This window comes from Rousettus aegyptiacus, unplaced genomic scaffold (genome assembly GCF_014176215.1).
Source record: "Rousettus aegyptiacus isolate mRouAeg1 unplaced genomic scaffold, mRouAeg1.p scaffold_m13_p_17, whole genome shotgun sequence".
Classification (NCBI taxonomy): Eukaryota; Metazoa; Chordata; class Mammalia; order Chiroptera; family Pteropodidae; genus Rousettus; species Rousettus aegyptiacus.
In genome coordinates, this window is record NW_023416292.1 from 45,928,618 (window position 1) to 45,942,876 (window position 14,259).

Genomic DNA, 14,259 nt, shown 5'->3' on the forward strand with positions numbered 1-14,259 from the left:
TGGCAAGTGCGGTCCTAAACACAAGCATGTATTTTTTTCATCTAATGCTCATGATCTTTTAATGAGGTAAGATTATTATCCTCATATTACAGATGAGAAAATTTAGGCATAGACAGGTTAAATACTTTGCCCAGGGATTCTCAGCTGATAAACTGGAAAGTCAGAATTTAAATCTACACAGTACATCTCTAGTGACATGTTCTAACCTACACTTAACTGCTTCTCCAATATAGGTAAATATATATTAAATGCTTAGAGTATCGTGAGGAATATAGTAAACACTCTAAAATATTGGGCACTAATATGTTAGAGTTGCTGTGTTGTATTTATCATGTTGCATAATAATTATCAATTTATTCGTTTTACCTTCTCTAGACTGAGTTTGTCCTTCAGGAAGTAAAAATATTTTATCTTGCACAGTGTATAGAACAGGATTGGTAGGTAAATAATAGTTGATGTCAAATAAATTAACTTGGAACCAAGTCACTGGGTATAATCATAATTAAACTCACAAGACAGCCATGGAAAAGTGAGCAAAGAAAATTGGGGACTGTTTTGAAGGAGGAGTGTGACAATTCAGTTTTAATAAGAGTCTTAATCAAGTCTGGATGAAATGATTTGTCAACAGATGGCATCATAAGTGGGCTATCCTATTTCATATATAGCTGTGCCCAATACCCCTGAAGGTAGTTTCTCCTAAACTTGTCATCGCTTCCCTCAAAGCTTCTAAATTAATTTACAATGCAGTTTTCAGGAATGAGATTATTATTTTTAAGCATGGTGAATGAATCCTTTTTTTCCAAGCTTTGGTTTTTTATACTCACCTCTACCAAAGACTACAGAAACTCCTCTATCCATTTGAGTCTCTACATCCTTCATACCCCTTTAGCCTTTTCAAAGGGGAACTTATGGTTGTTTTCACAGACATCCCAGGGAATAGCAAGGAGGGGACATGGGCTCCACAAGGGATTCCTCCCCTGTGCCACTAGAGAGAGCAACACATTTCCTCATTAAGTTAATTAGAAGTAAGGTCCTCATTGTGCTTTCCACTCATTAGATTTTCAAATTCAAGTTGTCAATAATAATTTTTTCCTGATTGCACTCATCTGCCTTAACACTGTAAGCTACTTTCTCCAGCGCTATGGCTATCATCTCAGCTGCATGAGTCTACCAGGTCTTTCTGCAAAAAGAGTTTTGTTGTGGTACTGCTCTTCTTAAATGAACACGCAGACATGGGAAGTCTTGAAAGAAATATATTGACACCAGTAAACATCTTGAAAAAATAATTAATAGTAAATAATGTCATTTCATAATAAACATGTCATAGGGATATTGTGCCAATATTGAAGTGAGGGAACGGTGTCATTTTATTCTCATGCACAAATGCATGTGAATTTATCCTACCCTAAAGAATTCAGGATAATTTTACTGGTATCTCTATTGATGGTCAATATCTCAACCTTTTTCACAAGATCATTCTGTACTCCATGTGTTCAATCCACTGTTCTATTGAAAGATCAAAGTTGTTTTTTTTTTAATCTAGTTGCTTTTGTTGTATAAACTTCTTAGAAATATAGATCAGATTTTGTGATGAGAAGAGGTTTCTTTTCTGAGTTTTGTGTAATATTTCTTCCTATGAGTTAGAGGATTATTTTCCTTGTCTTATGTCTATAATATGTATTTTTTGAAATTCAAAAATTTCAACTGACAAAATTTTATTTCTAAGGACTTAGCATATCATGAATCAGTCTTTTTTTAAAACCAAATTTATTGGGGTGACATTGAGTAAAAAGATGTTATAAATTTTGAATGTATAATTCCATACTACATCATCTGTATATTGCATAGTGTAGTCTATTTTTGAAAAAAAAATGTTATTGAGGTATAATTTCTATACAAAGGACTGTACTTACCTAATTTGTGCAATTTGGTGAATTTGAATACATACAGACACTCTTGATACCAGCACCACAAGGTAATAGATATATATCCAACCCCTCCGGGAGTTTCCTGGTGTCCTTTTTGTTGTTGTTGTTGTTTTTGGGCCTTTCATTTGTATTAAGAACACTTAACGTGAAACCTACAATTTTAACAAATTTTGAACTACATAATGTCATGTTCTCAATTATAGATACTATGTTATACAGGAGATCTCTAGAACTATTTCATCTACCATGAATGAAAATTCATATCCATTGAACAATTCCCCATATTCCTCACCCCACAACCAATAGCAACTATAATTGTATTTTCTGCTTCTATGAGTTTGACTATTTTAAATATCTCATCTAATTGGAATCATGTAGTATTTGTCCTTCTGCAGCTAGCATGTTTCACTTAGCATTATACCCTCCAGGTTCATTCATGTTATAAATGGTAGACTTCTTTTTAAAATATAAATAATATTCTATTGTCTCCATATAACACATTTTTTATTCCTTCATCTTATGATGGACATCTACATTGTTTACATATCTTGCGAATATTACTGCAATAAACATGAGAGCGGAGATATCTCTTCGAAATCCTGATTTCTATTGTTTTGGATATTTACCAAGAAGTGGGATTGCTGGATTATATGGTAGTTATATTTTTAACTCTTGAGGAAGCTCCATACAGTTTTTCATAACTGCTACAACATTTTACATCCCCACCAATGTTGGGAGCCATTCTGTTAGGAGCTGGGGCAGCATTGCAAGATAAGGAAGTTGGCCTTGACGGGTCAGCCAGAGAGTCCGGGAACAGGGAGTCTCTGGAACAGAGAGGTGGGCTGCTAGAGGTTATGATAACACGCTGACTTGAACAAAGAGTATATTGTGGCCAAGCAGTGCTTATGTAAGTCCTCTGTGTATATAAGCTGAGAAAAAATAAAGGTCAGGGTCGAGTCTTTGAGCTCGTCCCTCTCGACCCCATCTTTTGTATATATGTCTCTTTTTTTCTAATCCCGTCCATCACTCAGGAGGCCCTGGCTCGAAGGTCGGCTGGCTCCGACACACCAAAAGCATACAAAGCTTCCAATTTCTCTACAACCTCACTAATGACAATTATTTTTGTTTTTTGGGTAATAGCCGTCCCAACAGGTTTAAAGTGATATCTCATTGTAGTTCTGATTTGTGTAGCTTTGGTGATTAGTAATTTTGAGAATTTCAAACTAACTTTAAATTGAATGTCTTCTAAAAAAAAAGACATAGTATGTCTTTTTTGGAAAAAAAAATCTATTCAAGTTCTTTGCCTATTTTTTAATATGCTATTATTATTATTATTGCTAAATTGAGTGTAAAAGTTTCTTATATATTTGGAGAGGAGAGATTATTCCATGATGTGACCTCTATCTGTCCCTTGAGCTGGACCCATGCGAGAACAGCGGTGGTTTTCTGCAAATTCCCTTTAGAGGCTGTCTGATTCGAATTGATGTTCTTTCTGACATAAATCAGCACCACTTCCTTGCTTCCTGTCATGTGCTGATTCCTGAAACAGGTTGTTATCCTAACCTGGTCAATAATGTAAAGTAATCTCTGGTAGCATTCACATACCAGTACCCTTGACTATCAGCCTGTATAATTCTCTGGTGCCTGCCAAGCAACATGGGGATCAGCTTCATTTTGTAGATACTCAAAACATGTTTTATTTATAAGTCTCCCTTAATAAACTCTATTAATTACCAGATGAGTGGCCAGTCTCTTTCTTTGACCATTTCCTGTCCTCCACTTATGCAATTTCATTGAAAAAAAGAAATTAAAGAAGATACAAATAAATGGAAGCATATACTGTGCTGATAAATAGGAAGAATCAACATCATTAAAATGGCTATTCTACCCAAAGAAGTCTATAGATTCAGTGCTTTGGTTTATTTCCTTTCAAACCTTCATTTATAATTAGTTTTATATTCTTTTTGAAGTTTCTAAATAAATTTCTTATCATCTTTAAATAAGTCCAGTTTTTTTTTCCATATGTTATAGAACAGAAAGAGTTTGTTTACCTGACACCAGCAAAGCAAACACTAAACACCAAGAGTTTCAGTAGAGAAAGATTAACTATTTTATTATAAATGGTACCACCCAGGAAAATAGGAAGCAGATACTCAGAAGCTCTAACTTTTCAATCCATGGTTTGGGGCAGGTTTTTAAGGGAACAGGTATGCAAAAGCACTTCCAGGGCAAGTTTTATTTGGAGGACCTTGGAGCTTGGCCATTTATAAGGTGTGTTGTCAACACAGGACAATGAATATTCTCTTTCTGAAAAGGTTACAGTGTTCAAGTTCTGGTTATATCCTGGTCCTGTGTTGTGTGTGTGTGTGTGTGTGTGTGTGTATGTGTGTGTGTGTGTGTGTTGAGGGTGAGACTTTGGTTCTGGGTGCAGTTGGAGTTCTCTCCTCTGCCAATGTTTCTACTGTATGACTTGCAATTTTAGCCTGTAGTCTCTGAAAAGCAACTTGGTATCTTACTAAACAAGATAGAACAATTTTAAGCTAGTTCTGTGATTACACTTAAAATCCGATGCTATATATATACTTCCTTTTATTTTATTATTTCCAAGTAAATTTTTACTTTTTTTTAACATTGGACAGCCATGTCTTATTTCTTATTTTAAAGAGAACACTTTTAATATTTCACTATTATGTATGACTATATGGTATCTTTTAAATATATGATTTATAGTATTAAAAAGAATCCCCTTCCATTACAAGTGTGCTAGACTTTTCTCTTTTAAATAAAAAATAGAGGTTGAATTATATAAAATATTTACTCTGCATTTATTCATATAACTATATAGTTTTTTTCTCCGTTAATTAGATAACATGGTGAGTAATATTAACAGATCTCCAATTTTAACTAAAATTATATTTTGGAATAAACTTTATCTTTAACTTGTAATTTAAAATATTTTTAATACATCACTGAATTTATCTAGAACTTTTAAATTTATGTGTATCAGTATAATTTGTATATGACTTTCTTATACTATTCTCTAGTTTTGGTGTCAAAAATATAGTCTGATAAAATACATGGGGCAGTTTTTCTCTTCTTCCTAGGCTCTGCAAGAGATATTGTACAATTATACTTTTCCATTTCTTGAACACTTGATAAAGCTTACAGGTTAACTATTTTGGTCCTATGCTTCTTCTTAAGAAACTATTTAATATTCACTTATTTAATGAAATGGTGCTGTAAGATTTTTAAATTTTACATTGATTTGTACTATCCATTTGCAGTGTTTCCAACACAAATCTCAAATAAATACCTAATTGGTGCTTTTCTTAATGGTTTCCCATATGTCAAAATATGTAGGCATACCTACCCACACTTTTAACCTTCTTCCTTTCTGAGACCATTACCTCTACCTGTACATTCATCGTACACTCAAAACTTCCACTTGTCCCATTTATTATCACTTTAATCTTCAATATATTTTGTTTCTTTTACTACTGACTCTCTTCTTTGTTCAAACATGCACACATTTATTACTGTGTCTTAGATCTACGATACAATAAATCTACTATATCTTAGAGAAAGTTAACCTTAATTGCATTACCAATTCTAGTTCTTTCATCCTTTCATTATCAAACTTCTCAAAAGTGATTCACATTGACTAATTCATTTTTGTGACTACTTTTATTCTTTCATCCTCTGTAAACTATGCATAAGCCTCATAATAAAAACTGTATTTACACATTTGCCAATGATCCTTTAATCACAAAATTTAATTGCCATTTTTTCAGTTCTCATTTTCCCGATAGTTCATTCTGACTCTGCCATCTAGTTAGCTACATAACTATGGGAAAGATACTTAAGTCATTAAAACTTAAGTTTACTCATCTTTAAAGTGGGAGAAAATAATAACGAATTTACAAGAATATTGAAAAGATGAAATCAGATGAAATATATAAATGCTTTAGTGTATCTTAGGAACATGCTTAGTAAATGATAGTTATTCTATATTATCAGTAATGTTTTTTTCCCGTCCACGAATTGTAATTCTCCAGTCTCTTCTTGTTCTCTGTTCATTTGTTCAAGTATCTAGTGTATCCTCATTGTTTAATTATAACCTCTACTTAAAGAACACTTACGTCTGTGTCCACGGGCTTATCTAAATGTAGAACTCCAGTTCTACATTTTTAATGGCAATTAAAAATTTCTGCTTAAAAATTTCTCACATGCTCAAAATAACATATCTATAACTCATTTTATAATTGTCCCCCTTAGTATATTTTGCTTTAGCTGTTTTCATATCTGTCAATAGTGGTATCTGACAAACTAATTCAAATTTAAAATTTTCATCTTTAATGCTCTTTTTTCTGATATTCCCTAAATATAATCAGTTGTCAAATCTTACTGGTTATTCACATTTACCTTCATCTCTTTTATCCTTTAGCTTCATTATTACTGTCCTATTTTAGGGCTTTACCTCAGATATTGCAGAAAAGGGTCTGTTGCTTGAATAGTGCTCAATAAATGTTAGTTAAATAAATTAATAATAATTTTTATTTTAATAAATTTTTGGCTTGAACATATTTTACACTTTGTTAATATATAGTTTTGTGCATTAATCCCCACATGAAAATTATCTAATGATTTTTGATTTTTTGCAAAATATATTTTGAAAATCTCACTGGCTGACATTCAAAGTTCACCTAACCTGACCCTCCAGTGTTATTTCTCCATACTTTACTCTATAATCCCTCTGATTCAAACCAAACACATTTAATATGCTACATGGTTCTCATACTTAGTTTATATAGACCTCAGTTTATTCTCTTCCATTAAGAGACTCTGCTGGAGTTCCATTGTAAGTTACTGAGCTATGCACTGGAGATTCAAATATGAATAAGTAATTACAGATAACCATCAAATATCTTAGAATCTAGACATATAACTAGATAATTTCAACAACTTATGTATGCATTAGGTGTTTTAGAAGCACAGAAGAGAGACCCCCAAACCAACCTGGGGATCAGGAAAGAATTCCTAGAGGAGAGGGACAATGTGCTGAATCTTAAAAAATTAAGAGTAGAGGTAAGTATATGAATTTATTTTAGGCAGGGAGAAGAAAGGCTGGGTTAAAATTTTAGGAAAAGGGAAAAACAGAAAAATAAATTATAAAGGATTCAACCACCATTATGAGAAATAGCTACAAGCAGTTTGGCTGCTGAGACTTAGAGTATAATGCAGGGAGTGGAGTGAGAAATGGGGCTAAAGATCTAAGCAAAAGTTCAGAAATGTCCTTTATCTTCCTTGTCTTCTTTTTCTTAGATAACCTAAGTCCTGTTAAATGATACTGCAAATTAAGTGAAAGATCAAGGTAGAAAATACATATTTGGGAATAACCCATAGAGTTATAATTAAAGAGTAAAGTTAGTTAATAGCTAAATTAGAATGCAGAGGATAAAGGTTCAGTCTCTTCTCTGCTTTCTATTGCCTGTGTGAATTGAAGCAAGCCTTAGCTTCTCTAAATCTCTCCATCTGAAAAATAAAAATAACTCTTATCTTAACTACCTCATGCAAATATATATATATATTTTTAACTTTTAAAAAATTAACTAGTTTAAGCACACAAATTGTTTTTTAATGGATCAAATAAGATAATGTGTATTTTAAATATATTAGTAGAAGTATATCAGCAGAAAGAATGAAAAGCATAAAAAGTAAAAAAAAAAATGAGTGAAAGGCTGAGAAGAAAGTAAGTTTTATTGATTGTGTGTTCCAGAGTAGTATGATCATAACTGAGGTCTATTCTTACACCTACGTATATTGTGGGCCCCAGTGACCAGCTCTATACTCTTCTGAGAGAAAAGATTATTTAGCCACTAGAATGCTTTTGAGACATGACCTTGGGGAATGTCTAATTACTACGTGACACTTTTCCCCTAATTTGTCCCTTAGAGGAGAGAGTGAGATGCCCCATTTTCCTTTAGATCCTCATCATCTAAAGAGAAACTCCAGGAAAGACACTCTTGCTTTCCATTCTGAATATTTCCTAAAGAGGCTTCAGAGACATGTATATCTTCATTGACAAACTAGCACTGGGAGGAAAGCAAGTTACTACAGTGATTCTAAGGCAAGTTTTTGTGTTTCAGGCAGGGTAAGTGCTAAAACTATTGAAAAGGCATTATTCAGTTGAGAATGCTAACCTACCTTTTACTCCTTTACTGTGTCTGCCCACTACTCTGATATATCCTTAATGATTCTGGGCCCATATTTACCCTAGTCTTTCAGGGCAAAATTTTCTCAATATATGGGGTAATACTTCATATTTTAAAAACTTTATTACATGAATGGAGACATCAGTATATGAGACATGAAACCTAGAAAGAACCTTAGAAGAAATATAGTTCAGCTAACAGATGAAGATACCAATAATATCTAAGGTTTTCACAACAGTGCAATTTTGTTGAAGCTTAAAGAATTGCGGATTCCTAGGGAGCCACAGAGAAACTTAACTGCTTTTGTTTCAGGACTAAAATCTAATTCAAGTTTCTTTTTACTATACAAGAATATTTGTAGGCCGATTATGTGTCATTCTAGGACATTTAAAAAATATCCTTTATGTGTTTCAGAAGCAAGAATAATGTTCTATTCAACTATAAATAGCTCTTGAACCTATGGTAGTGATTGGCACATAACAGAGAATCAATCAGTATATGAGCATTAATTGAATAAATATATGAATGATGAATAATGATGCAACCTTACTAGTGAGAAGGGCCTCATTCAGAGAAAAATAGTAACTACTCTATTTGCCTCTTACGAGTCATTCAGCACTGAACTTTCTTGCTTTTTCTCATAGCCCTATAGTCTCCTGCTTTGTTCACCTGTTTTTCATAATGACAGATTAACATGGCCATTCTCTGGTATTTTAGGCTGAGAAAAGACAACATAAAAGCAAAGAACTGACTGCTCTAGTCAGGGAACACTCAGATCTCACATCTTTCCTCATGCAGTCTGCCCTTCTGCTAAGCACTCTTGCTTATTCCATTCCAAAGCTAGTCTCTCCTGCTTTTCTTCCTCAAGGCCTCAGGTATAAGGAAAGAGGCATTCTTTATAAAATAATCTTCCTAGTCTGAAATGAATTTGTTTTCATCTGTTTTTTACCCCCAAATAAACAAACAGAAAAGACATCAACACCTTGAATAGTTCTAAATATATAGTAGTACACAGAGAAGGAAACAGACAGAATGACTGACAAATTTTGACCTAGATTTCCAAATGTGGTATAAAAAATAAAAGTGGGCTTGTAATGTCTACAGATCAGGCTTCCAGTTTTTATTCTGGATCTTAGCTGTGTTGTATTTGAACAAATTCTCTCTCCCCTTTGGTTCTCAATTTCTTTAATAATAATCTATCATAAGTAGGAATAAATGAAATAAAATATGTAAAGTGCTGAGTATTATGACCATTAAATGATAACTTTTCAATAACACCATTTTATGTATTCTTTATGATTCTTCATAAGGAGATTTCGGTCTACTTGAGGGAGATCATGCTTATATACAAATATATAAAATGCAAGGAGGATATGTTAGAAATTATAAAAGATGAAATATAGAGCACTTTTAAGGGTCAGAGGAGAGAGTATTTACTTCTGACAAGAGGATCAATGTGATTTCCATGATAATGGGAACATTTAATGGATATTGACAGCTAGGATTCCAAAACAAAGAGTTCAAGAAAATGGAAGGAAGGAATGACATAAGCCAAAAATAGAAATTCAGGTAAATATGCCTATTTGATTGAGCCGATGAGTATGCAGAAAAATATTTGCCTCTGAAATTTAATTAGAACCAGATCTGAGAAGAAAAGAAATATCAAGCTAAGCTCTTTGGCCTTTAAACTCAAATGCATTTGAAAAAAGAAGGTCAGTAAAAGCTATGCTTAAGAATCCTCATCTATAGAATGACTCGTTGGAGATAAGAATACCAGTAAAAAAAGATGTTAAAGTAGTCAAAATGATTGGTAATGTATACTACTATAATTTAATTAGCCTTGAAAAAAAGTTCAGCCACTCTTTTTGCCTGATATGATGCTGATATGATTTCTATTGTAGCTGATAAGATGCTGATATGATTAGATGCTGATATGATTGCTATTGTAGCTGATTTTTGTGACACTTCCTTCTGAAGATAACCATAATTATAAAGAAGTAATTTCATTTTTATTCAGAACGATTTCTTTCTTTTGTCTCTTAAGAATGTGACCTCCTTAAGAGGGATGAAATATGCAGTGGAGCTGTTATATGTTTGTCTAAAATTCAACAGCCACTAATTAGGTCCAAGGTGGTTCTGGAAAGACTCAGCTTGAGAAGCTATCAATATCAACTACTGAGAGAGGAAAAGGAATTATAGATAAAAAAAAGACAAAAAGGAGGAATATTTCTTGACGTCTGGGTACTTACCATTTAATGAGAAATAGGCATGTTACTGTGAAACCAACAGCAAAAGCAAAGAGATAAAGATACATAATTTAGCCAAGCTCAGATTAAATATCAGGGCTAAAAAAAGATGGGGAAAATAATATGAAAGTAAAGAGAAGAGTTTCTTACGGTGTCTTTATATTTTTTTAATTACTTTTCTGAAAAACAGGAGTAAAGAATAGTTGGGAAGAAAGGTACATGTTTTAAAGTGATATTACTCAGCCATAAAAAAGAATGAAATCTTGCTATCTGCAATGACATTATAGACCTAAAGGGTGCTGTGCTGAATGAAGTAAGTCAGTCAGAGAAAGACAAATGCCATATAATTTCACATACATGTAGAACCTAGAGAATAGGATAAACAAACAAACAAAACAGTAACAGACTCATAGACACAGAGTATATTTTGAAGGTTGTCGGATGGGGAAGTGATGGTCATGGAGATGAGTGAAGGAGTGAAGGGAATAAGAGGTACAAATTGGTAATTACACAACAGTCATGGGGAATATTGTCAATGATATTGTAATAACTATGAATGGTGTCAGATGGGTACTGGATTTATCATGGGGATCACTTTGTAAGTAATATAAATGTCTAATCATTGCACTGTACACCTGAAACTAATATAATATTATATGTCAACTGTAATTGAATAATAGAAAATATTTTTTTAAAAAGCTAAACAGAGGATCAGAGAGTGAGGAGAACTAAGAAATGAAACAAGTGACTTAACCTCCAAAAAATATTTCCAGAGATTTAATTTATATGTCACTTTGTGTTTTCTTTGCATCGATTGAAGATGTTTACAAAAAGGTTCATTTTGAAATCCATAAGCAAAAATTCCAGACACTTCTGTCATCGACGTACAGCTAAGAGATATTTCTAACTGAACTGTTTAGGATACCAGAGTCAGCAAGTAACTGATTACAGAAAGGAGTGAAACAATTTTAAGTAAAAAGTTACCGTCTCAATTCTAGAAGTCTCTTGTCTTCTTTCTTCCCCTCACAGATGACATGGTTTATGGCCCGTGGGAATCAGACAATGGTCACTGAGTTCCTCTTTTCTATATTCCTGCATGTGCAAGAAGGTGGCCTATTATTCTTTATCCTTGCTTATCATCTATGGATTTATCATAATTGGGAACCTAATGATATTCATTGTCATCCAGTTGGACATGGGCCTGGACACCCCCATGTATTTCTTCATCAGTGTCCTCTCTTTCCTGGAGATCTGGTATTCCACAACCACCATCCCTAAGATACTCTCCAGCCTAGTCAATGATCAGAAGACCATCTCTCTGGCTGGCTGCCTCATGCAAATGTACTTCTTCCATTCTCTTGGTATCACAGAAGGCTGTGTCCTGACAGTGATGGCTATTGACAGGTACATAGCTATCTGTCATCCTCTTCGTTACCCAACTATCATGACTTCCAAACTTTGTACTCAGCTGACAGCCGGGTCCTGCTTCTGTGGCTTCCTCCTTGTACTCCCTGAGATTGTGTGGATTGCCACCCTACCGTTCTGTGGTTCCAATGAGATCCGGAAGATTTTCTGTGACTTTACACCTGTGCTAAGCTTTGCCTGCAGATACTTCCCCGGTGGTCATTGCAGATGCCATACATGCGGTGGGGATTTTGGCCTCCTTCTTGGTCATTGCCTTGTCCTGCACTCGGATCATCATGGTGATTCTGAGGGCCGTTGCAAGGCCTTTTTCACCTGTGCTGCCCATCTTGCTGTTTTCTTGTTATTTGTTGGCAGTGTGGCTGTCATATATTTGCGATTCTCAACTACCTACTCAGTTTTTTTGGACACTGTGATTGCTATTACTTTTGTTATCCTTGCTCCCTTCCTCAACCCCATTATCTATAGCTTGAGAAACAAGGATATGAAAGATGCTATTGGGAGGCTTTTCTGCTATCAGAAGAGGGCTGGTGGTTTTGGGAACTCGATCTAGATCCTAGAGACTCTGAAGAACCTCCTGGAATTTTGGAATTTCCCTATTTCTTATCTTGTTCATGATTATGTTCTTCTTCTATTGCCACAGCTATGTGTTCTATTATTATAAACAAGAATATAAAACTGCTATGTCCAGGTAACTGATGGCAATTGCATAGCCTGCTTACATCAATGTCTTTACCATGTTTATGGTAGCTGAAGCAGAATACGTGGCTCTCCTTCTTTACAACACAGGTTAGCTTCTTCCTAACACTCTCTCAGCTGAAATCCTAATTTTTCTATTGTGGTTCCATATACCAGAAGATGAGAAAACAGAATAGAGGAGACATGAAGGGCATCATAGTTTTGAAAATTGCTACTGTTAACTTCTTCCTAATCTTCCTTCCAGTAATAAATCTCCTGTTGTTCAGTATCTCATATTGATAAACAATTTCTTGAGTCTAGAGAGGAATGATTTCCACTTTTAGCTTACTTAATCTACAAACTCAATTAATAGCTACAGACTGATTATATACATTATATGTTTTAGAATGTTAGGCCAAATGGAGGGATATAACATTAATATTAATAATAGTCCACTCTATTTCTCTAGAAATTTACTACTTTTGACATTTTCACATATACAAATCACCTTGAAATCAATTTGTTTATTTATTTTTAGACATGGTAATCCTTGATCTCGCAGATTGCAAGGACCTTGTCAGCCTATAATACCTTATTTATTTGTTTGTTTGCTTCTTTGTTTGTTTATGTTTTACTTCTACAGCACCTGGTCTTTCTAGGTGGTCTCTTATCCAAGTACTAACCAGGCCCGACCCTGCTTAGCTTCCGAGATCAGATGGGATCGGACTTGTTCTGGGTAGTATGGTCATAAACCATCTTGCAATTTAAAATATCCTAAAGTAATTAGGTCAGGTATTACCACTATTTAAATGTTGGATGTAAAGCTCAGAGTTTAACAACTTTCCTAAAGTCATGTAGTTAGTTGACAGAACTGGAACTTAACCTGAGAACTCTACTTCATTCTATGTCCCCAATATATTCATACGCTTGTTTCATTTATCAGAAAATGGAATTGACAAACTTATTTCTCTAAAATTTTTATAAACCTTGTCCATCTTTGATGAATCATAGTAATTATTGGTTCTTTTCTCTGTGAATTCCTTAGTCCTCAGGTGTTTATAGTATCATGGAAAGACTATTGGACTATGAGATGAAGGACTAGACTTTGTAATTTTTCCCGCCACTATGTTGTACCATTTCCTACCCAGTCTGTAATATTGTGTTATTAATCAGATAAGTAGTTTTCATCAGAACTCGTGATTCAGAAAATTTGAAAGCGAAGCCTATGTATTTGCATTTCTGAAAAGCTCTCAAGGAACCCCTGACGATGGGTTAGATTTGGGTCTAAGATCATTTCTAGACCTAGAGCTTTTTGATGTTTATAAGAGCTAAGATTTCCGAGTTTATGGTAAGAATCCTACATGCATTTTCTCATTTATCTTCACAACAATCCTGTGGAATAAATACATACCCTTTCTTTTTCCAAATGAGAAAAATAAAACATAGAGTTTCAATAACTAGTCGAGTACACAGAGATAATTATTAGGGATCCAGGTCAGAAACTCAATATTATCTGATCCCAGAGCCAGGCTCTTATTTATCATAATCTCATTCCTTATGTATTTCAGTCTAAATCAATCACTAAACCAAAGAAGAGTTCCAAAAAATAATGGTATTTAGTGAGTAAATTTGATTACTAATTATTATGAAAAAAGTTTATGGCCATGCTACCAGGAACAAGCCCGCTCCCGTCTGATCTCAGAAGCTAAGCAGGGTCGGGCCTGGTTAGTATTTAGATGGGAGATCACCTAGAAAGACCAGGTGCTATAGGTG

General features: G+C 34.1%; 3 pseudogenes; 2 read left to right on the forward strand and 1 right to left on the reverse strand.

Moving 5' to 3' along the window:
* Nucleotides 1–11,385: 11,385 nt before the first annotated feature.
* Nucleotides 11,386–12,361, forward strand: LOC107502775 (annotated as a pseudogene).
* A 759-nt stretch (nt 12,362–13,120) lies between these two features.
* LOC118613115 lies at nt 13,121–13,239 on the reverse strand (annotated as a pseudogene).
* A 901-nt stretch (nt 13,240–14,140) lies between these two features.
* On the forward strand, nt 14,141–14,259 carry LOC118613159 (annotated as a pseudogene).